This window comes from Varanus komodoensis, unplaced genomic scaffold (assembly GCF_004798865.1).
Source record: "Varanus komodoensis strain SLA01 unplaced genomic scaffold, ASM479886v1 scaffold21, whole genome shotgun sequence".
Taxonomy (NCBI): domain Eukaryota; kingdom Metazoa; phylum Chordata; class Lepidosauria; order Squamata; family Varanidae; genus Varanus; species Varanus komodoensis.
In genome coordinates, this window is record NW_025335589.1 from 17629604 (window position 1) to 17655188 (window position 25585).

At 40.3% G+C, this 25585-nt stretch overlaps 1 long non-coding RNA gene across 2 annotated transcripts; it reads left to right on the top strand.

Moving 5' to 3' along the window:
* The first annotated feature begins 3400 nt into the window (after positions 1–3400).
* LOC123023751 lies at positions 3401–24593 on the top strand. Of its 2 annotated transcripts, none has more exons than XR_006414785.1 (3): positions 3401–13476; positions 15054–15212; positions 15934–24593. It is a non-coding gene; the product is annotated as an uncharacterized LOC123023751 (long non-coding RNA). The 2 variants fall into 2 exon arrangements; XR_006414786.1 differs by having other exon boundaries at positions 3406–4362.
* The last annotated feature ends 992 nt before the right edge of the window (positions 24594–25585 follow it).

Genomic DNA, 25585 nt, shown 5'->3' on the forward strand with positions numbered 1-25585 from the left:
ATGTATTTTATGTAGGCACACCTTGGCATGTAACTAATTTGTTGCTGAAACATTTTTCAAGTGATTAGGTACTGCTTATTTCTTTCATTGCTGTGTTTTTAATTCAGCTGCTTTTATGTTTCTGCATTTTATCTGAACTCAAACACTGTTGGCCGCTTTTGCAATTTTTAGAGGGCACTAAAGCGGTTATTTAGAACAGGTTGCCTTCATCCATATGGACCACCTCAGCCTTTATGTTCTAAAGAGGAGGCCTTGTTTACTGTATCTACTAGTCTTCACTTGGTCATGGTGCAGAGGTGGGCATTTTGTGCTGTGGACCCATCCTCTGTGGAGATGAAGGAAGCTCCAGTGTCAGGTGTTTCTGCTGAAAATGGAAGCTACGTTGATTTGTCTACAACTCAGAGGTTTCCAAGGATCCAGTGCAAGAGGAGCCATGGAAGCAGTGATTCCTGCTGCCACTCAGCCTCAGATCATAGATCGTAACTAGCTGCCTGTGTCTGGTCACCTAGATTTAGGGTCAGTGAGAGGGAGGTATGCAGATTGAAATGGATGCAAATTGGTGGTCTTTTCCTCTCCCACACTGCCCAGCATGACCCTTTTGAGGCCCAGTTACAATTTCAGGGGCTGCGGCAGCTCATGCTGTTCCTTCCCCATCACTGTTGGGATTCTGCAGGATTGTGCCCTTAATGAGATATTTTATTCTTTTGTTACTATTTTATTGATTGGTCTGATTGCCTTTGCTCATTATTTTATTTTTGTGAACCACTTTGGGGTTCAGATGGAACTCTATAACTAATTGTGTGTGTATGTGTGTGTGTGCGCGCGTGCACACGCACATATGCGCACGGCATGCACTTGTCTGAAATAAATACCCTTTTGCATCTGGCTTGAGCTACAAAGTAGAACAGCAAAACGCTAAGCAGGGAAGTGCCCCATTGACAAATATATCTAATTACAGAGTGAAATTCGCATGCCTCCAGTCTCCACAATGAAAGTGCAAGCTGTAAACTGTTGCAAGCCTGGGCCTGGTTGGGATGCATTCAGACAGCTGGTCGTTTCCAGGAAGAGCTGAAGGGGGTAAGGTGCACCAACGTGATCTAAATCTATCGGTTCCATGCAGAGGGGATTAACATCTGCTAAAAGTATTATGAACATCATGCAGGTGTTTCAATATTAGTATTTAGTATGTGGTGCAGCAGCAGTCTCTGAGAAAGCATTCATGCTGCAATCTGGTCATTTTATTGTCTGAATCTGTCAGGACAGTCATTTGGTTACCCCAATTTTGTGATCCCCTTGCAAGTTGTAAACTGTTTAATGAAGTGAGTACATTGAGAAAGATGACAGACCTTCTAGCTTTTGGAAGAGGGTATTTCATCTGAGACATTCATTTTTACTCTTGGGAGACTTTCTTAATGTGCACACAACCAAAAGGTTGAATTAGAATGAATGTTTCCAGAATTCCAGTAAATTCCTGTGGGCAGGTCTATATTTGACATACCTTTCATGATGTCAATAAACAAGACACTTTGGTTCCAATATTAGCAAGATAGAAACAAATGCCTTTGTGAATTACGAAACCAAAGTGAAATTAGAGTAGACTTTGAAGAGTCTTGCTCCTAGAGTCTGTCAAGCATTTATTGCCCTCTGAGAAAACATGCCCCTTGTATAACTTGCAAACCAAGCTTTTTCACAGTGCTTTGTTTAGAAAAGGAGAAAGATAGGCTTGGTGTTATTTATGTGGTAGAAAAATACTCTGTGCATGTTTAGAGGTATCAGCCTTCTTTTGATATTCATGTAAGTACAATGTGAGGAAGAAATGATGTTTGTGTATGTATGTATTATATTTATACTCTGCCTTTTTCCTTTCAAGGAACTCAAGGCAGCTCACATAATTCTTCTCCTCTGAATCTTATCTTTACAAAAACACCCCTGTGAGGTAGGTTGAGCTGAGAGTCTGTGACTGGCCCAAAGTCACCCAGTGAGCTCCATGGCTGAGTGGGGACTAGAACCCAAATCTCCTGAGTCCCAGTCGTGTACTCTTTACCACTACACCACACCGACACTAAGTATTCAATATTGTTTATATAGAGCCAATCCTTCCTAACTCAGCCTTATTCCAGGTGTGCTGAAGTCAAATTCCTTTAGGATATGTACTGGGCCTATGGAGGTTTGTAGGTTATGGGAGACTGGCCTCTGTATATACACTTAGATGTACAGAAGCTCTAACCCAATGCCTCGGAAAATGAATTGTCCCATTGCATATACACATAGGGCACTACGCATGTTCAGAGGAACATGTGTGTAATGGCACATCAGCAAACACAACCCCAATCGTACCTTCCCGTGCATTCATGTGTACCATGGCTTTTTTTTTGCTCTTGTGTTCCAAGACTAGATCCTGACATTCAACGCAGGTTTCAAGGCTAAACCTGAAGAACTGGTTCATATTAGGTCTTAGCTGTTTCCCTAACTGAAAAGTACTGCCTTGTTTACCAAGTTCTACCACACTGAGAGTGTTACTATCAGATAAAAAGCAAAAGAAGTCTTGTTGGTCCAAAAGAAAAATGTCCAAATGCATAGTTGAGCAATATTTTCATCAGTTAGAGCCAAGAAAAATGCCATTCAATAGTGAGCAAGTTTTCATGTTCTTTTAGAAACGTTTACATTGTTTTGCAATTGATCCTCAATATAGATAATTTAATTGATTTCTGAGTTTTGAGATTAAACCCAAGTGGACAGGTGTTCTCTCTTGTTTATGAATGTTCACATCCATTATTTTAGGGTTAAAATAAAGCCAAGATTGTCCACAGTTCTATTTCAAAATCATTATGGCACAAATTAACTTCAGGCATAGGATCTTTACCATGTATTCTTAAGTTTAAAAATGCTTGTGTAGTTTCAAAGTCTTAACAACAGTCTTAAAATTGGAACTGCAGCTGCTTCATCATACCTTTAAACCCTGTCTTCAGAAATGTGCACAGAATTAACAGATGTGTGCTTTAAACTTCACATAAACATTTGTGTAGGAATTTTAAGAAAACAATTTTTGGGGTACTGCACTGGCACCTGAGTTACATGGGGCAAGGGGTGGAATACTGCAGGAATGGCTGCTCCCATAAAATGACAGCTGTATGGCTCTCTGTTCAAGTGACATTTCTTGAAGTTATCATGGGAATCAGACCTTAGCAATGAGAATTGCCATTGATGGGGAGCAAACAGTCGATCTCTCTCTCTCTCTCTCTCTCTCTCTCTCTCTCTCTCTCTCTCTCTCTCTCTCTCTCTCTCTCTCTCCATAAAGAGCTAAGAGACAAGACATGCTTTGTATTTTTGGCAGGATGAAGGGAAGGGAGATTGTGGCAGAGACAAGTGAAGTAGCTGGAAAACTATAGACTGACAGTCCAAACTAACCATGTACTAGGCTATAGGATTAATTTGAATAAAGACTCCCAGAAATTATTTGAAAATTATGCACTCCCAGATATATAGTTTTTTATTCTGCCAATAGGAGTGTCTTCACATGAGACAGAAGATTTACCAAAGCTACTTCTCCTGTTTGCAAGGGGATTAAAGCATGCTTCACACTAGTGTGTGCTCCCCTGCTAGGTAGAAATGTGTGTGTGTGTGTGTTTCTGTGTGTGTCCCTCTCTACTTTTCCATACGCACCATTACACAGCACAAGGTGGTGCTGTGGTATAGAGTGGGATTGTGAAACTGCACTAGGCTTCTCTAGAGATAATGGTGCCATGGAAGGAAAGGAACAGTCTTTCCTTGCTTTTTTAAAAAATGTTGTAAAAATGCTTGGAAAACTCAGGAGAAGACCTAGAGGAGGAGGAGGAGACCATGAAAAGGTCCTGAAAATTTCTGTGAATGAGAGATCATGAGCGTACATTAAAGCTCCAGCTTTAGCACTGTGGTGTCGTTCATGCAAAATGACAATTCTATGAACGATTACTTCCAAAGTCATATTAAAATACTTTACAATGTGTACGTATTGTTTTAGCAGCCATCTGATGAACAAGAGGCAAATGCCTGCAAAATCTTATGCTTTATTTAGACCTTCTGAATAAGTAACATCTGTTCCGGCTGATGGAAAATATCCTTTTGGTCACCGAGGGATCGCAGTCATGTTACCCCTGGAAAGGTCTGTGTGAATCAACAGTCAGATAGACTCATCACTCTGCACCTAATAGATATATACCAAAATGAAGCCAAGGCATTCCTGTCCAAAGTGGGAGGTAACAACATGCTCTCCCGTGGATGACAGAATCAGACAGCTTGGGAAAAAGAGTAAGAGAAAGAAAAGCAAAGCTTCTATAGTTTCTTGCTGTTGGGAATGCCTGCCTGCCACCACCCAATCCAGATGTAAGCACTGTTTATCATTAGTTCAAATGTGATCATTGCTTTCTTATATATTACAGCTTTACAAATGATGAGTAAAACAGAAGGCTTATCCAAAATGTGTTGGATAGTTTTAGGCACTTCCCGCTTAGCTTTAAAACAGAGCTGGATTTATTTAGTAGATGCATCACTGGATGAGCTTTTAATCTGAAGCATCAGTAGCTTCCATAAAAAAGAACAGATGGGAAGCTTCACTCTTAATGTTCAGGATTGTTTGTTTTTATTCTTCACTTAAGTGTCAGGATTGGCCAAAAGCAGAGGGAGAAAAGGATGGGGCCATTGCAACAGAATAGGATAATAAAGAGATCCTGCCTCTAATACAGGATTTCAGGTTCAGAGAGAAAAGAGTAAACTGAAGTTATAACAGGTAATAGCAAGGATTTGATTATTTAATTTTTGCCACTCCACTGCATTTGCTTTGCTGGCACCTTCCTCCTCCTCTGCCTAACAAGCATATTTTTGCAACAGGCCACCCGTCATCATTCAATAGCGCTCAGGTGATGCATGACATAAAATCCCATGCAGCAAATATTAATAGCACAATCCTATGGCCTTCCACCATCATCATCATTGGAGTCCAAGCTACTTTCCCCTCTCTCACAGCTGGCTGTCCCCCATGAGACACAGCTGGACCTCCAAGGGGAAAAGGAGGCATGCTGGGGGTAAGGTGGGCTGGGCAGGGCCATTGTATTTCTATCCAGAGGGCCATGTAAATAAAATGCAGGGTACAGAGACATGGCAGCATAGCATTGGGTGCTCATAAGCCCCCCTTTCATCTGCTGCAGGGGCAACAGTAAAAGTATCAGCTTCTATGTGCCTTCCATGTGCTTGAGTAGTATTGCAACATTCCAATGAACACCTGAAAAGGTCTACTCAGCAGGTGGGATAGGTAGAAGGATTTATAAGGTCTTATAGCACTGGCAGGATGTGGAGGATAGAAAAGCCTCAGCTTTGGTCATTCCTTATTCATGATTGTCTGTGGAGTCTTTGCGTGATGTGGCAATGCTTCAGCTTTGTTTGCGTGTCTAAGCCACATTTTTTTCAAAGCATGGGAAATGCTGCATTTCATTGTGAAAGCAAAAGAAAGCATGCTATTGTGTTTTATTTCGCTATAGCACTCCTAGAGGTTATATAGTAGAAAACCATTAAAGGAAATGCTCTTCATGTAATGCTTGGAACTCAGTTCTGTGACAAACTCGGTTCACTGCTGATTAACAGCTTTGCAAAGAAACACTCATCTGCCAAGAATATTGTCTGCAGCAGCCCACCAGATGTTTAATTCAACTCCCTCTATCCCAGCCAACATGGCTAATGATCAGGAATGCTGGAAAACTGAAGGGTACCAGATTGGGAAAAACCTTTCTATATAAATACCAAGTCATGAACATATGAATTATTATTCCCTGGATCCATAGTCCTCAAAATATGAATTAACGCACCTTTAGGATATAGAAACAGTTAAAGAACCTCTCTACTCCCCAGAGTGGATCAGTGGTAATGCAGTGGTGGAGGATGTGCTTTGTAGGATAACACCCCTGATTCCATCACCAAACTATGGTTGACAGGATATCAGGTGGAGCAGCCGTCAGGGGTTTTCTGTGAAACTCTGAATTGCTGCTGCAAGATAGGAAAGAGCAGGAGAAGGCAATCCAGTGTCTTCAAGATTTTTGGACTACAGCTCCCACAACTGAGCATTGACCATGCTGGCTAGGTCTTATGGGCATGGTAGCCCAAAACATATGAAGGACACCAAGTTACCTATCCCTGGTGTTAACCCTCCTGGGTTTAGTGAAGCATTATTTTGAGAGTATGCAATATTTATTTATTTTATTTAGCAGGTAACTGACAGATGCAAGGAACCTTGCTATATACTTGAATGTTTCCAACCTGAAAGCAAGAGAGGATTGCGTACAGATGATATCATTGCAGAACTTCGGAGCTAGTACTGAAATGCTATCATAGCCTATGGGACAGAAGTTCAATTTTTGTCTCCTTCCATGGCCTTTGGTCAAACCAGCTTTATAGGTTTTTTTGTCATGTTCTTCAACCTAGTGCATTAAACTTCTGGACTTCTTCTTCCTCTCTGAATGAGGAGAATGAGCATCTTCAGCCAAGCAGGTTTTTTCCCCCTGCCCTCCCATAAATCAAAGCAGTGACCATATCATGTACTTAACAGCAAAACCATGTAGAGTATAAGTCTGTCTGAATAAGTATTGTTCTTCCATATTTACCAGTCTATAACAGCAGTAAGACAACAGCTAACTTTACAATGAGAGAGCAATATAAAATTATGCCACTGTCATTTTCTCTATTCTTTTCTCTGTAAATATACTCTGCCAATTTTCTTTTTCTTCCCACATGGCACACATCTGATCAGAACACATAATAATGTGTTTGTTATTACGTGTGAGCTGCTCTGAGCTGTCTCAAGAAAGAAAAGAATAGAAGAAGTAGTTGTAGTCATAATAAAGATAACAGATTTCAACTGTTCTAAGAGCTTCACATACATTATTTTAGAAATCCTGACATGCACTGGATAATGCAAACAGAATGTTGCTAGATCAGGTTTTTACATTTTGATAGCTCAATTATATGGTTGAAATTAAAAGGACATATAAGCATGCTCTATGAAGGATGCAATGTTTCCTAGGAAGAGGACTGTGCATTAGGGTTACTTGTGTGCATGGTGAGGACATTTTCACCTTCCAAGTTTAAAGGGGCTTCAACTGGGCTTATAAAGGCAATCTAAATCTGTATGGTTTATTTGTACCAAAGGCTTCTCCTTTTCTGCCTTTCCTTTTGGAAGAACTTAATGTAAAGATCATCAAAGAAGACTATTATAAGCTTCCATCCTCAACATACTTTCAAGCAAGGCTGGGCAACCCTTTTCTAATAAGGGCTGAATTACTTCAAGATGCTTAAGCAGTACTAAGCCTGGCTGGGGGCAGGAACAAAACCAGTAGTGGATGGAGCCAATGTCAGTGATAGGTAGGATCTTAACCAAAGGTAGGTGGATCACCCCCTTTTGCTTCTCCTTTCTGAAACCTCCCCTTCTCACTACATCTGCAATCTTTTTCTTTCTTGCTTGCTTGTTTCCCATGTAGCAGGCTGCCAAGGAAGGCATAAATTGCTCTTGTTAATGGCATGAACTGATTGCAGGCAAAATGCCTTTGAAATTAGGTTGAAAGCCACATTAGACAGATGGCCACAGGTTGCCCATCCTTGCTTTAAAGTCTTGTAAGGGCAAGTTGATTGCCCTTGCATTATCTCTTTTGTGATACTGTCCTGATAAAATATATCCCATTGTCACATTTTCATGAAGGTTGTTACTGCAATCAAAAAGCAAAACTAAAACTATATAGGTCTTTGCAACTCCCTCCCTCTGTTCCTCAAGGCAAGGTGCTGATCGGTGAACACTAAAAAGTAATATGATAAAAGTCCAAGAAGTGAGCATGTGCTAATGAGATGGGTCTAATAAAAAGGGGATTGTTTAGAGTAGACAGACTGGAGCTCCAACCCAGCTATCAGAGACAGGTTTGACAGAAGGCCATAAAAAGGAATACCCTGTTTAGCTTGAGCGGGCATTAATGTAGCAGCCAGACTTTTTCTAATGATCTATGAATAACAAAGAAAGATTGTCTTCCTGACAGAAGTGAGTTACTGTTACCATTAAAGATGATAGCACAATCGGGAAGCAGAAGTGGCACAGTTCCTCGAAGATGGAATACTCATCCATCCTGCCAACCATTATATTCTCACAGAAATGGGATGGATATGAATTAAAAGCAGACCTAAAGTTAACCTTTCCACACTTCAGACTGACACTTGGACACTATCACGAGTGTGCCAAAAAAGAGGCATGTCCGCCTATATTATATTTCTGGGAGGAAGAGGGAAACGGTGGCTCATGTATGGGGAACATACACACACAAAACAATGTTTTCTGAAATGCTGTTGGCCTTAATCCACCTTCCCTGACTTGGAGCTCTCCAGAGGTGTTGGACTGCCTCAGTCGCAACCTATTCTGCTAGAGGCTTTCCATCCCCTCTGGAGAGCATCCGGCTCCGTAAGGATGATCGTAGGGCTGCTTCAGGATCAGACACACTCTGCTTCTCCCATATGCTTGCTGAGTTTGATCTTAGTGCTATCTAGAAGCTCCCTGAAAAATGTCACGCAGAAACAAAACCTCTGTCTTTATCAGCTTCCTAATACCCTTCTGCTAGTTTCCTTCCTGCACACTTCCTTTGCCTATAATCATATCCTGCGTCCAATCCCTTCTCCCTCAGGAATGCCTGCTGCCAAGCCGGATATCACAGAAGCTACGCACTCCATACTCCCCAATTGTTCAGGGGTCACATGACAGGAGTCTGAGGCTGCCATCCTATATACATTTACATGGGAGTCAGCACTGCTGAACTTAATGGGATTTACTCCTGAGTAAACTCGTACAGCATTGCACTATTACTTTCTCATCCTTGGTGCAGAGTTTTTGAATGGAAAAGTGAAGCTTATCTTACCTGGCTAAGTTTTCTTAATTCCAGAGAGTCAGTAAAGATTGTTAATATCCCCACTTGCAGAGCAAATGCATTTTGCAGAGTTTAATAATATATATTTTAAAGGGAATTAAGCTATCTGTATTTTTCCCCTCAGGGTGTATATCCTCCCTGTCATAAATATAAATGTAGCTACTTAATCCCAGATGACAAAATTTCACATCACTATCTTTTTCTTCTCTTAAAATTTAAGGATTATAGTGTTACCTTAGCCATATTTTGAGTTTAAAAAGATATATAATCAGAACACTCTCCTGTCGATAATACAAAAAGTATGGAATGGAATAGATTTATTTTGAGGGCTTTTCCCTCTTTTTTTTAAAAAAAGAAAAGCAGAGATCTCTGTAAAAAGCCCAGCTTTTAAAAGTTTTATTGTTAAATCAGCCATTGTTTTTGGCCAATAAAATGGAAAATATGTGCTTTTATGGGTTTATAAAAAGGCAAACTATGGTTGCATGAAAAATAACTTTCACCGATTGAGTACAGGTGGAGACTTGTTTAAACTCCTAAGACATAAAGGCTTAGTATGTATGACTGAAAAAGGTAACATGGCACAATAAAAAGTCTTCCTTTCTTCAGTCATCAATCCACCGGGTATTCCATGTCAAATAAACGCTACAACAATTTACAGTAAAAGTACACAGTGGAAGTGCCAACGTTAACACTTCTTAGGTTTGGAGGGCGTCCAGATTTTTCACGCCAATATTTAACACGGACTGAAATGTCTTTTCCATTGGAAGTGTCAGCTGTAACATGCTTTGCTATATTTGGCAACATGTGTATGTGGAGCATAAAGTCCAACGTGTGTGATGTTCATTTTTATTTCAACCATGATAAATGGTAGTTCATTTGTTTAAGTGCACATGGCAGTTTTAGTGTTCCTACTATAAATTTTGGCTAACTTCTATTGACATGCTGTATTAAACTTAAGAAAAACAAATTACACTTCAGCCGTTTTAATTGACTAAATGTGTCAAAAACACAATAAGTATAACATTAGAGGTCAAGGCCTTAGACTATACTATAATGGGTGTTGTGGCAAGTGTCCAGACTTTTTTCCCCTCTTTCTTTTTGGTACATTTCATTTTTCACAAATGTTTAGCACAAGGCAGGCATTTAACATTTCTGAGTGCTTTGAGTCTGAAACTAGAATTCTCTTGTAGTCTATAATCAGCCTATTTGAAGTTTTCATTTCAAAGTGCTAGTCCTGAGTTTTCCTTCTGGCCACCTGTAAACAAACTGTTTAAACAGATACTTTCAATTGGAGGAATGAAATAAAGATTTATGCTACTCAGTGCAATTGAAAACAGAAACCATGTTTAGAAGTCATCTTTCCTTTGCTAAATACATGAGCAACTCCATGGTCCTGAGCCAGAAAAATCTTGGCAGTACTTCATTCCTAAGGGACTTTACTGGAGTCTGTCAGTTTTGACTCATGTCTTTTATATTAAGTGCCTGATAACACACGTCTTCCAGGATTTTTTAACCTGATTTGTATAGATGAACAAGTGAAAACTATTACCACAAAACTGAGATCAGAATAAAAGGCTTTCCAAATAATTCTTTTAGCATTTATATAGCACTTTGGAATGTTTTAAACAGTCCAGAATGGTCCATTCACAACAGTGCTATTAGGTGGTTCAGTATTATTCTCCCAGGTGGGAATCTGAAATGCTGGGCTATTCTACACAAGTTATTTACTGTGCATTCAAGATTCCTCACTTACAGTTAAGGTTTTCTTGGGCACTATTGTGATCCTCTCTTGCCTCTACTGGTTCTCAGAGCATGTTCCCATTTTGTTTTTAGAATGGGGAAAATGGGGAATTATTTCTGAGAGTGCTACTTTTATTTCTGTATTCGAGCTATTCTGCTATAGTAAGCACCGGCTAGAGATTATAGAGAGGAATAATGGGAAAGGAAAAGCTCTTGGTGTCCACTCAGGTCTCAATTTTGTAACAAAACTGAAGTTTGCAACTAATAACTTTGTTTAAAAGATCTTCGATTAATGGTTGAGGCCATTTAGTGACTTCACAAGAAAGGAGAGATTAAACCAGGAGAGGAGAATTACGTGTTCACAGCTCGGTTTCTTAGCTATTGGCTCCACTGACAGTGCAGTTCCCACACATGCCTACTCAGAGACAAGCTTCATTAAGTTCGACAGCACTCGCTCTCAGCTAAGTGTGTTCAGCCTCACTTGCAAATTTCCTTGTTAGAAAGAGAATCTTCTTTATGCTAATGAAAATCATCTGTCTCATGTGAGGAGGTCTGTACCTTCTTGCTCTTAAATAAGAACTGTGTCTTGTATCACATGTGCTGTATGCTACATAAACCCAGATCTTTAAAAGCCTTCATGAAATTGCCAGGAGCCCATTGAAGTTGACGGGCTTCTTGCCATTCAGCTGGATGGAGGCCACAGGATTTCACCTGACACTTTCAAAGTGCTTTGGGGTGTCATGAAGATGCAGTAAGATTTGAGCCAAAACATTGCTCAGTACCACTGAGAAATACGGTTAAAGGGCATGATGAGATAGCTGGTCTTCCCACTGAAACAGGCCTCCAGTACTCAAGCATTTCATGAGAAATGTCAGTGGTGTGGTTAGGAGGTTTCAAGGAATGACTTGTGAAAATCCATTTGCTTCTCCTGAAAGCAAAACCATGTAGGCAGGTTCCACTCCCATTTAAGGTGTTATTTCTGCATTATGGTAAAGCCTGAAAGCAGGGCAGAAGGTATTGTGAACATTAATGGCACTCAAAATAACCTCTGATTGCTACTGATTCTGTTACTGGAAAGATTTTAAATGCTATTTTATAAATCTATAATGAATTCCTTACAGGAAGAAACCTTTAGAGCTCTGGATGCTGCACTGCAGCCTTTCCTGACCTGGTATGGTTCAGAGGTTTTAGCCTTTGACTCTTATCAACACCAGCCCGCATGTTCAGGGATGCTGGAATGCCACATTTTGGCAGGGAAGGCTGCCCTGCTGTTTGCCCCATTTGTGGAAATGATGAAGGCAGTTCTGGATAGGCAGTGGCCCTGTGGGATGAGGTGGGAAGATGAGGCTCCACATCCTGGCGCATCCACACTTTAAACTTTCTTCTCAAAGCATCTGGCATAATTATCCAATTAAAATCTAGTACATGTAAACCAAAAGCAGTTTTGTGATTGACAGAGAGGCTAGCCAGTCAGCAGTGTTAACAGCCCTGCTCTGAGAAGAGGAAAAATGCGTAGGAATGCTAATAATTTCCAATTTTTTTTTAGCAATGTTTCCTCTGAGTCCAGTTAGTGTGTAAAGACAGTACATGTGTCACAAATGCAGCCACTGTTCATCCGCTGACTTGTATGCCCACAGAAATAACTACGTGGCCTAAACTACATGGTCAATAGCAGGAAACTGAACCTGAAGTTTTTGGATATTTCATCCTCAAAGAGGGTGCATAGGATCCTGCTCTGGATCAGCATGCAAGTAGGGGAGGTTTAATCTTTCCATCCAGATGTTTTCACCCGAAAATTGCTCTCCTACTTCAGAGTGTGAGAGAGAGAGGAACAAAGAAAAAAAATCCCTATCATTTTCACTAGTGGAACATTTTCCATTTTTCTCTAGCCTCTGTGAAGTGTGGCCAATTTAGGTAGGAAAGTAATTGTGTGAGAATGCTTCCACCTTCCTCATCTGTGTGGATCTTCCAAGTTAAAAACTTCAACAACAGCAACAACAATGGTGAGGATCTGCAGCATGCTGTGTATTTAAGATTACATGTAAGCTAACCTTGAAATGATCAGAGGGTTAGGAAGAAAAGCTTCTCAAATCTGGGACTAGTTTGGTTACAAAAAATACAATGGAAATGGTGAATGAAGGCTGTCACTTTCATTGATTGCTTGTGAGTTTTCCAGGATCATCTGGCTAGCCCATGTTCAAGAGAAAATGTTAAATGAAAGGATTCCACTAAGAGCCTTTTTATGTTATCTCCAGACAGTTGATTCCACTCCTTCCGTGAGAAATTTGTTCCATGATCTAATTGTTCTTACTGATAGGACTTGTGTCCTCTTGTGCTGCAAGTTGCTGATAAACACTGTAATTATATTCATAAAATAATTCCTTGTATCTGTCAAAAACAGCCAATTTGATCCTTTTCACAATTAAAACAAGGCTGCAACAGATATGCATTTTCAAAATCTTAATAGTTATAAAATAAAGCATCTCAAACCCAGAGTTGTTTATTTGAATTAGGGATGCAGAAGTTTGCTTTTTATTATGAATATCTTTTGTTTTGAATTTCCAAATCAATATACAAACTAAAACTCAGTTATCCTTAATGTTCCCTGAATTTTGCAACTGAACTTTCCAATCAAAATAATGTATAAGAAGAATTAATGATGGGAAATGCAAACCCAAATATGCCTTTTAGTGAAAAAAAAAAGTTAAGTCATGAATACCCTCTTCCCATCTTATCTCAGACAGGAGGTCAATCTATTGAAACACCTATGAAGACTTGATTCAAGGGGAAGAATTTCTGCACATGGAGGAATGTATGTGAACATAAAACATGCCATTAAACTGTGGATGGATACTACGTAGGGAATGATACATCTGAATGCAAAATATGTCTGTTTTCAGCCAGCAATGCAAGGACTAGATATGTGAGAGCCCTCCAGGCACCTTCCAATTTCAGGTCAGGGCTGCAAGTTTCGGTGCTTTCCCCATGCTAAAAAAATCCTGTACCTGGACAGCAGTTGTTTCGGGAAGATGGCCTAGTCATTTCTCTGAGAAGCAGCTAGGTGAAGGAAGGGGAAACACCAAATTGCTTTGGTAGGTCAGGGCTGGCTGTGAGTAACTACAGCAGTGAGCCTCCATTTCCCATCACTTTGCTTTCAAGAAATACAGTCATGCCAACACCCCTGGCGTTTCTGTGTTTGGTGATACAGTTTTGCCTTATAGTCCTCACAACCTGAAGCTATTCTTCCCACACTGGTTTACGCAGTCCGCCTCTTCCCAATCCATTTCTTTGATTCCACCATTTCCAGTGCGGTATTTCCTCCACTCCAGAGCCATACTCTCCCTTGGTGTCCTCCCACTCAAGCTGCATTGAACTTCCTTCCGCAGTCATCCGCTTTTTGTGTGGGCCCAGCTGGCAAGAGCCACTACAATTCCCAGTCCTTGGCCTAGTCCAGCCCCCTCTCCAAATCCTTCTCCCCTTGTACACATATCTCCACCTTCCTTTCCCTCTTACTCTCTGCACCCCATAGCAGTGCAAGCCCTCCCTTCTTATACCCTTGATCCACAGACCCCACTGTTCCCTGCCATTTCTGGCATGCCCGTCCTGTCACTGACTATCCTGAAGGTTGAACCCACCAAGCTCCTAGTCCTCTACTCTGACTTCAGCATGCTCTTGTTCTCTTCCAACTTCGCTCTAACCCTCTTTTGTGAGGGTTTTTAAAATTATTTGCTGCAAATCTTCACAGAAGTGGCCATTAGAAACATTGGCATGAATACTTCCCTTTATTCTTACCACTGCTTTTCTACCAGGAAAGGATTTCTGACATGAAGGACATGCTTATCAAGTTCAGCTCACAAAAATGATGGTGGTACTGGAAAGATAGCAATCCAGATGTATTAATGCTTCTCTTCTACCTTTAGAAGACCTGGCACATGTTCAATGATGGAAATACACTGTGTTCTAAAGCTTTTATATCTGTGGCAGGCCAAGACAAATTGCTTCCCTTAAATCTGGATTTGAATGTCAATGTTGGTTTTGAAAAGTTCAAGAAATTGCAGATGAATTTATAAGCTGTTGTAGAATAAGGTAATAATCCCCTGAGACACATGCACAAACCCCAACTATTTTTATTAACAGTTGTTTCCAAGGTTGACTTAACAGTGGAAAGCTACCTTTATAGAGCTTGATTGAGATATCTAAAATGCTGTATAAGGAAGCAGCAAAAACCAGTTTTCCCAGTCAATCCAGGCTTGTATTTTTCGCATTTTAATGCTTGCAATTGTTGTAATTATTTTAGTAAAAGGATTACCTAACTGAGTACATGCCATTTCTGTTACAATCCTAAAAGCATATTTATTCATTTGCTTCTGTGTTGCTTCCCTTTCTTAGTAAATGATATGACTACTGCCAAGTTAACTGATACAGAAGTGGAAAATCTGAACAGCATTCTGGGAAGAAACATTAAAACAAACCACAATTTGATAGCAGCAACAGCAGCAGCCACTCCAGTAGTGAGTGAGCGAAAGGAAGGCTATTCTACAACTGAAAGTGAGTTTTTGCATCTTTCTTTCTTACTTCCCTGGTGGACCTTCTTGAGTAGATTGAGAATCCCCAGGGAGGCATGGCAGTGACTCAGCACTTGCTGGCAACCTCCAGTCCCTTTGGGCCATTGCTAGGAGAGAGCTGGAGAGAGCTGGCAGGAGATTAGAATTTGGCCATTGTGCAGAAAGAAGAGGTGTCCTCTGTTGCTCCTTCCCTCCTTTCAGCCTGAAAAGAGGGCACCAGCCATGGTACGAGTGGAAGTAATCATCCTAGCCTGAAGGTCTACTCATCACTCATTCAGGATCTAATTCTGAAAGAAGATACAGAGCTGGCATGTATTATAGAGACCTAGCTGAGGAAAGAGTTTATCAATATACCCCCTGCTAGTATATTCTGTGGTTTATGCCATGGGGAAATGGGTGACAGCAGTCGGTAGGAATGCTGCTGACCACATGGCCCATTCAGCAGTTCGTTAACTCTGAGGGCATGGTGCAGCAGCTGTGTGCTTGGGACAGGCAGCAGTTCTGCTGGTATATCAACAGCCTCCCTGGTAATCTAGCCTGGGTGACTCCCAGGCAGGCGTTGGATCAACCCAGACTTCTTTTTCTGGTGGATTTCAGCATTCGTGTCATGGCTCCGGACTGAAGTCCATACACCTGCCCCAACCAGGATCTAGCCTTGTGGATGCAACAGGGTGCACTCTCAATTTGGCATTTTGTTTTTGTAGGTGGAGGAGTTCTGTGTGATTCCATTGTCAGAGATATATCACTACCTAGTTAGTTTTGGACTGGCTGTTGGCATGGACCTCCACAGGGGTGGAGAGCCAGTTAAAATGGTCTGTCCCAGGTGAGTGATGGACCCAGAAGTGCTTGGGAACTTTCTGCCTTGTTTGTCAGTGGTACTGTTGAAATTCTGCCTTATCTATGGAATATGAAAATGTTCTGGGCTATTGACGCAATTGCTCCTAAGGTTATCACTACTATGACAATTTTTTTGTACAATAAACAATTGCATACAATGGACAGATAGTTAATTTTATCCAGTTGTTTTAATATTATAATACTCTATTGTTTGGGATGTTTATTGTTATTAAGTTTCAATTATTTGCTATCATATTGATAACATTAGCAAATAAGGCAGTATATTACTAGGTTGCTTTTTATCTTACCATTACATTAAAAATTGCAGAAATTAAAGCATAATATTTTAAACACATAAAGATCACTGAGTGTTTTGAACAGAGGTGGAAATTCAGCCCGGCTATGTACAATGTTAAGCTAATCTCAAAATGATTTCAGTATAAGTGATATGTTCAAGATGTGTTCCATCACAGAAGCCTATTTCTGCTTCCACAAGAGACTTTTTTATCAGGTCTGGAAAGAAAAATGGTTAAATGAATAGCTAAGAACAGCACATATCAAGCACCTAGCAAAAACACATGACAGAGACACTAAAATGTTATACTGGAGATTTTCAAAATGCTCCGATTCCACAATAAAGATACATTGGCAATGATTAAAGGAATGGCTTCTCCCATCTGTAGTTCAGTATCTTCCTTGGACACCCTTGTCCAGGCGCCTCACCAGTGGAAATACAAGCCTGGGGGCAGGCAGTGCTACCCAGGAAAGGGCCTTTGGCAGTGGCAGCAATGTTCTGGAGCTCCCAAGAGAAGGTCCTTCCAATCCTCAGCCATGGAATTTTTGGTGGTGTTTGAGCCTCTCTACATTTGAAGGATCCTCTTTCCTGAATGGTGTTTCTTTGGCTATTTTGGCTTGATTTCTGTTGTACAAATGCTTAATCTGAGTAACTGCTGGTGGATTGTTCTGCAGATTATTTTTTCATTTTTATTTTTAGAAGTATTTTGATTCATGACCAATCTCAGAAATCCCTGGCCAAACCAGGAATCTCTGCTTTTACTTCCATGCAGTCACTAACATAAATGAGAAGGATGTGGAAAGAAAGGAATCATCCTCAGGGAATGTCTCATGCCAAAAGAGAGGAAATCATGTATTTTAATCTGATTTTCTTATCTGAGCTTCCTATATGAATGATCTCTTTTCCAACCTGGTTCTTAGTCTGCCGGGTAAGGAACAATGACAAACGTCTGTTGATGTCCTCCTCTACAAAGCATAATGTATATGACACCACAGTAAAGGTGAGCACCTTCCTTGTCATTATGTAATCAAACCCTGCTTCACATCTCACACTCTATGTGTACTCAAGAAAGCACTGCATGTTCACCCAACAAACACATGTCTTCTACTGCTTGCATGTTAAAATGTATCACCTAGGAGGCTGAGATTCCTAACATAGACATGTGTTAAGATATCTTTGCTATTGTGTGATCTGTCAAACAGCTCCCTGTTCACCCACCTGAAGCCTTCTCCTTAATACCTTGCAGGGGATTTTAATGCTGCTGTCAAACTTCAAATGAAGATGCTAGAATATATTTTGCATCTTGTACGTGAGAATGAAATTGTATTTGAATGCAGACTTCAAAAGGGGGGGTATTTAGCATTTTAGGATGGGTTTGTTTTCCAGTAGTGCTTTCCCACTAGCATCAGAACCACCAGGAAAAGCCAAGAAGACTACTTTGGTCCACTACCCAAGTAAGGAGATTCTCTGCCCCTCCCACAGGAGCAAAATATCTGATGCTATCTGTCCTTGTTTGCCACCATCCTCACCAGGATGGTGGGGATCCTCCTCAGTGGTCCTCTGGAACCTTTGAAATACAGCAGTTGCAACTCCCCTTCTTTCCCCAGCAGAGTGAGCAACGCAGCAACCTCTCCCACCCCAGCACAGACAGAAGCCACCAAAAACAACCTTAGGTTTGCTATGTGTTAATTTCTCCTTATTGTCAGCTACCGTCAATGCCTGTTCGGAGAAAGGTGGGCCATAAATATTTCTAAATAAATATTGCAATGATGGTGTTATTGTTGACAATGAAGTATGTCCAATTTGATTTCGCATCAGAGGTGTGGACTTCACATGACTTGTCCTCGAGTGCAAGATTTTTCTTTCATAAATAACTACTATGGTGTTCAAAAGTTGAGGGCCTTTGCTTTCTACCCCTTTCCCTTCATACTAATACAAGGAATGGAAGCCACAGAAGGAAGCAAAAGGTTAATGGCCCCCTCTGCATCCTCCTCCTGCCACATTGCAGTCAAGGTCTAGCTTGGGTCCCTAGTACTGGTTATTTGAGAAGGAAATGTATTGCAGTCAAGCACAAACCTCCATGTGAATGACTTGTCATTTTTATCACCTGCTTTTTGCATTAGCACTTTTGAGAATCCTCTTGGCAAAATATGACACCAAATCCTCATGCATGCTTATATCCCTGTTTGAAGCAAATTAATATCTTGTAGTGCCTCTCAAGCCATTGACTCAACATAATCACTAGTGCCAAACTGAAATTTCTTCATGCTTTTCTTTTAACCATCTGTGAGCAGGTTGGTGGCAAATTGAAACCCTTCCAAAAAGGTTGTAGGAGGGGCAAAGAATGTCTTCCAAAAGCAGTATGGGGAAGGGCCCGTTGCTTCCCCTAACTGTCTGAGGCTGCTGAGGGGAGATTGCCCTTTTAAACCTTAAAGCAAGGCCCCCATGCTTCTTCCAGTGGTGTGGGATGCTCTCAGTTGCTTTTTGCTACCCAGAGATATTAAATGGCTAACCACACATCTCGGAGTGGCTTGGGAGCAATGTGACATCACATTGTGTTGTATTTCTCAGAAGACATTTTAGCAAGTGTGGGAGGCAGGAAGTGGCAGGGAGAGCCTCTCAGCTCTGTGAGTGATGCAGGAACATTGCTTTGAAGTTGAAATAACAGCAAAGAATCCACATACATTTCATTTGGCTGAGGTGAACAGTAATCCCATCAGTATGCAAACAAGAAATCATTGCACCCCATCTTTGTGTGGGTGCAACATCTTCAGGAACATTAAGAAAGGAATTAGGGTTCAACAATCTTGATCAACAATATGCCACTCAGGTATTTGAGCACCATAAACTTGTTGATATAGAGAAAGTAACTGAAACATCTGATGAAAACACAACTTGCCTTTTTAATGTAACAGAATCCTTATCTTTCACTAAAAGATCAGCCAGATGCTATAACATAGAAGTCAAGGAAAAGACTCAATTGATATAATTTGAGTCCTGCAGATAATCTTTGTTCCAGGCTGACTGCTACTGAAGGGGCTGAACCAAAAGCTTGAACCTGACAATACTTTTCCTCATGACCTTATTACCTTCATCTCATTGGTAATTATATTTGTGTGAGAAATACTGAAAATCACCCTTTGGGATAAAGGTCTTGGAAGTTTCATTGATAAACTAGGTGCGGGTCCCAGAGCTGGCATAAAATATCTTGTTTAGGTTGTAAAAATATATTAGCCTGTCATGTTATCTCCATAAATTTCTCTGCCACAGAAGGCAGGTAAGGTCCCCTGGATCCCTAGACTCATTACCACTTCTGCTTACTATTACCATTCATCAGCTGCTTTGTCACACATTGCAGGCTGAATTTGGAAAAGCTGCAATTCTGGAAGGGTAGATATCGAGTGAATTATTAGCTGTGACAGACAAACGTGTTTCCAAGCACTCTCTCTAAGTTCTTCTACACAGCAAAGCAACAATTGTGTAGGTGTTTTCAGTGTGATGCCAAGAGTGTCATGGTGGAACTGGTGGAGTAATCCATTCTTCCACTGTGTGTTAATTATGAACTTCTGAAACTTTCTATAACTTCAGCAAATTTAGATCCCATTTCAAAACCTGCACCGTTTTTTAATGGCAGAGTTTGTTAGTTTTGTTTGGGACAGGGGTGGGGAAGCTTTTCAGCTTAAGGGCCTTATTGTCTCTGTGGAAATCTGTTGGGGTCTGCATACCATCAGTGGGCACAACAGAATCAAGCCTGACGGGAATGCAACTGCCATCTGTTCACTCACACACTTATACCCATTTACTCAGGAAAGATGCGGGACAAGTGGAACCTTTGGTCATTGCCACATTAGAGTCCCCTTAGGCTGTGGCTGCCAGCTTTGCTCACTGCTCACGTTTCTCTTCTCTGGAGACCATCATTTCGAACCTCTTGCAAGCTGCTGCCAGGGTACCCCAGTGGAACCAGCTCCAATCAGCCCTTGGCTTTGACTTCAAGGCTTTGGGCAGAGCTTCAGGAGGGTCAGGATCCACCGAGCTTTAGTGCACTTTGGTGCACAAAACCCCCTGGAGTGGGTTTTGACTGATTATTATTGATTTTAAGCCTGCTCAGAAGTAAGCCAGACAATTTTTCTGCATGTCTTTTCAGAAGTACGAGGAGCTGAATCACCAGCTGCTTCTTCCCCAGTGCCCACCCTACTCCCCCTTGCAGGGAAAAGCTCTTGTCAGTTGCTGCACCATCCATGGCCCACAAGATGGCTGTTCCTAAACTTTGGTGTACATGTCATCCTCGTTATACAGCAGCCATTGTCCTTGTTGGACCTGGGATGTATAGAATCTCAAAGCTAGTCTATAAGCCTTTCATGCTTCCTCCATCAGGATTGGGTTGATGTTTTCAGAAACAAATAAGAACTAAAATAGCCAGGGGATTCAGCTTCAGAATTCCAGTAATAATAGGATTTATCCAAGTCACAAATGCTGAGGAAAGCACAAGAAATCTTTCACTACTAAGTTTCAGAAGTTAAGATCACCGTTCAATAGCAAATGGCATGACTCCTTAAGTAACAGGTGTTTATCCAGACCAAGTCATACTTAGAATACTTTCATTGGAATGAATGGGGTAGGTTAGTTAATCAGAGGAGCATAGCAAAGCTTTGATACAACTCTGCTTTATCCTGTGTATCCTCAGTGTCTCACGTCTCTCTATATTTATGCATTTTGTAGAAATGTCTATTTTGTATTCAAACTCTTGGCTTTGTTTTGAAAGCAAACCATAGAGAATAGTAATATGTTGGCTTAGAAAAGGAGAATGGTTCATTGTTACCACTTTTTTTCCCAAGGAAAAATGTAACATCCAACATGTCCCCCAGTTGCTCAACATCATTTAATGTATACAGGATTCAATATATGTATGATTCCAGCAGTCAATATTCAGGCAAGGTCACTGGGGATTCAACCACCCCTCTAACTTCAGAAATTTCAACAGGAATTGCCCAGACATCTCATTTTGACAGCTGTAAAAGATAGACATGCATTTATGTATGACAAGAAGCCCAGGAAACTAAGATTCTCAGTACGCTGAAACAGGTAGGTTTAGTCCTAAGAAGCATGAGTAGAAGACTGTTTCAGAGATGCAGAACCTCAAATGCAGCCTGCTGGGGGGAGCAATCTAATGCTCTGGCATTCCCAAAACAATTGCATCCCATTTTGTGGCCCTGCCCCATTCCCTTAACCATCAGGTGGTTTCCTGCCTTCTGAAACTTTGAAATGCCTGCTCTAAGGCTTACTTACTGGCAGTAAGAGCTTTAAGCTAAATTGTGCTGGTCTTTTGGACTCCACTCATTACTTTTGGCTCTGTCTCTTTTGCCTGAATCCCCATCCAACACTGGCATATTCCCACCAAATTTTGGAAAGTGGTTCTGAACCTCTGCTTCATCCATGAGTGTTCTTCTGCAAAGTATTGCTTGAAGGCTAGCCAAAGTCATTCCATAACCAAGTGCCTGGGGCTATATTACTCTGTAAGAAGGGATTATGCATTTTCATATCTGGGGTTCACCCAGCTTCTCCTGGTAAAGAAAGCCCTGCTGGTTGGACCACAAGCCATTTCCCATTGAAAAGCAGGACGTATTGGATAGACCGCAAATAATCACCACTCCAAAGGAGGGCTTGCTTTGAACGAGGGGTTTGGGAATTAGCAGCGGCTCTGCTTGCAAGCAGTAAGATAGCTTTGTAATAGGAAACGACATACAGCCGAGCCATTAGGGCTTGCTCTGAGCATGTGTAAGGTATTTAAGCTATAAACTGAATCATAAATAAATAAGATATGGAATCCAGAGGCGGAAAATAGCAAATGGTCTTGTGCAAATGGGAAGAACATGTGCAAATGAAAGAACTTCTCTGGATTTCAGTTTGTTTCTCTTGTGCAAAGTTCTTCTGCTGAGTGGGTAATAGCCCTGACATGATTAGAAGGACTTTTCTGCCTATGGCTGGGCTCCTCTGGCTCCAAACTACTCTGTGCTTTTTCTGAGCTCCTGCATGACTGCATTGATAGCATCTGTGCAGAACCATCATGTACCAACATGATCTCAGCCAAAAGGGAATTTTTTTACAGTACTCTGGAGGAAGTACTTTTGGTCAAGGGCTGGCAGTGAGAAGAGGACAGGAATTCGTATACATGAAGGGCCTGTTCAGGTGAAAGTAACTGTTCATGTGAACACAGCCTTGCTAAAGCCAGATGGAGGCTTAGCAGATGACATATTACAGGGTAAGGAGAAAAAGTGATCTGTAAATACTCTTTCAGTATCTGTGTTTCTGGCAACATGATAACTTTAATTGTGGTTCATTTATATCACAGATCTCTGATGAATTAACTGGACCAACAGTGAAAACTGTGGATCTGTAAAGTTGTAGACTGAGAAAGACAAATTCTGATGAGTTGGGCACTAATGTAAACCCAGTGTTTTATAATCAGTGGGAGGGAACAAATTTCCCTTCCTCTCACTCCTTCCCTCCCCATTGGATTATGTCAAAGATTAGCTGTTATTTAAGGAACATTGTACAAAGTTTTCCAAAGGATTTTCCTTGTAAATGATTACCACATGTTTGCTCTATTTAAACAGCTTACAGGCTGGATATATAAGATTGATTGATGGCATTGGTTCAAGTTGTTTTGTGACTCACTGATTCTTTAGGAAGAATTTATTCATGTTATTTATTGAAGGGCTAGCAAAATACAACCCATTGATTATAATTTCAAGTTTCTGGTAGAAACAATTGCAGAACAGATCCATAAAACCAGTCTAGTACATGCATGGGGTAGCTATTTCTATTGTACAGTGTCCATAAAACTATCCAGTGCTTCCTTCCTAAAATGCATCACTTTAGTTTGTGTTCCTAAGAAAAGCAACTAATCCATCCCTACATGGACTACTAAATGAAACTGAAATTGAATTGTGCTAGGTTACTTTTTCTATTAAGGTTTAATATAGCAAGAGAAAGATGGGTAAGAATGGCCAGAATGTTACGCTCCCCTTTATACTTAAAAGAGTGATGCATCTCTCTGTTACGTTCTCCCATCCTTCAGTGGCAAGTGGATTCCCCTCAAACACAAGGAGGGGCATACAGCAGGTGGAATCTATCACACAGGAAAATTAACCTGACAATTTTTAGGCAGCAATGTATTAGAGGAAAATCTGTACTAAAGCATGAATTGTATTAGTACAGAATTTTCTGCTTAGGATCTTTCTGCTTTCATAAAGAAAAAAGCAATATAAGAACACAGGAAGCTGCAAACCAGAGAAGCAACCAACTAAATCTTTGATTTGATGATCATGGTAATATATTTTTTTATTGTATTGGTTAAGAAATGACTTGAGGGTAATCAGTAGCAATCTTGGAAGGAACTAGGAGGAAGGAACAGTGAATTTTAAAATAGATGGAGTATATATTTAGTCAGAATCCTGGATCTGAAGGTTTTCACCTACAGGCATGGAAGGAGCTTCCATCTTCTGTTGGAGAAAGCTTCTTCCATCACATAAAGGGAACCAGTGTGTACTAATCTTATAGACCATTCGATTTTGGCACTAATGAACCTCTGCTGTTCACTGTGTAGTGCAAACTGAGCCCTAACAAGTCTTGTGCTATTGTTGAACCCTGATGACTATAACCTACCTTGATGACCTAGAATGAGACCTTTGGTATTTGACAAAATCTTTTGTTTTGTGCAAAGAAAAGTCATAAGAGCAGAACTGTGCAAAACAACTTGCTAAGAAAGAAAAGGGAAGGTGAGCATTGTAAACACTTCAGGATGTATAGCAGATGAATCAAAATTGGTAGTGGAGCTGATTATTTTGGATGGTTTGTTTTTACATCTCATTTAGCATTTAGTGGATGTGGAAATATGGAGATGCCAATATGGTAGGTCTCTGAAATAAGGTAATAAAATTATTTCCAGCAATTTAGGTATGGAAATACATAAAGGGAAGCACTATTGGTACAGATTTGTAAGCAGTAAAGTTGCTCTGCACTACACTATTATAAGAAACTCTAGCGTAATAATTCTAACATTTTATGATTTCATTCTGGAAAAATGTGGTTATAAGAACAACTTCTGGCACAGAAGAAACATTGGCTTTGTGTAGCTTCTAAAGAGAATAGGGTATGAGATGAATACCCCATAGAATACATTCCAGAAGTCAAACTAGTAAAAGAACAACAACCGTACAATCACTAAAATAATAATTCAAAATAAAACCTTTATGAATGATATTGAAGGGAAATATGTTTTATAATAAAAATCCATATGTTTTAGGACTTCTTAATTTTAATGCATTGCTAGATTCCTACACCTGGTTTGGTGCACCAGAATTACAACAGTCCAAATACAGCATATTAAGGCAACAGACCTTGCTCTTAGTTTGCTAGATGATACATAGAGCATAGTCAGTCATATATCTAGGAGAAGATGTAGTTTCAAAAATCTAGTTCATTTCATTTTATACTCCATTTTATACTCTAGTCCAAAGGTACCATCTCTAAGAGATTTTCTCTTCAGGTTATAAGAAATGATTAACAGATCCTAAAAGTGTTTTCCTCAACATGCTTCATCCCTTTCTGTTTTTCTAACAGACTCCTAAGTTTTTAAAATCACAAGCAACAGGTTTCTTACAGTTTCTCCTGCCCTCTATCTTCTAGCTGTAGGTGGTAGGAATGGAACACCAACCTAAACCAGTTATTTCTTTCTAAGATCCATGATACTTGTTAACAATATTTACTTATTTAATTGTTAACAATATTCACTTATTTATCTGGCCAGGGTGACTTCTTTTCTTTTCTTTTATAACTTTTCTTTTATAACTTCTTTTATATCGTTTATATTTTTTATTTATTTTATATTATTAATTTTAATTTTATATTGTTATTTTTATATTGTATTGTATTTTATTGTGTTGTAAGCCGCCCCGAGGCTTCGGCAAGGGGTGGCATAGAAATGTTCTTATAATAATAATAATAATAATAATAATAATAATAATTTTATATATATATTGCGATTTATATCCTGCCTTTTTCCTAGAAAGGGCTCAAGGCAGCTTACATCATCTCTCCTCCTCCATCTTATCCCCACAACAACAACCCTGTGAGGTAGGTTGGGCTGAGAGTCTGTGACTGGCCCAAAGTCACGCAGCTGGCTCCATGGCTGAGCGGGGACTAGAACCCGGATCCTCTGAGTC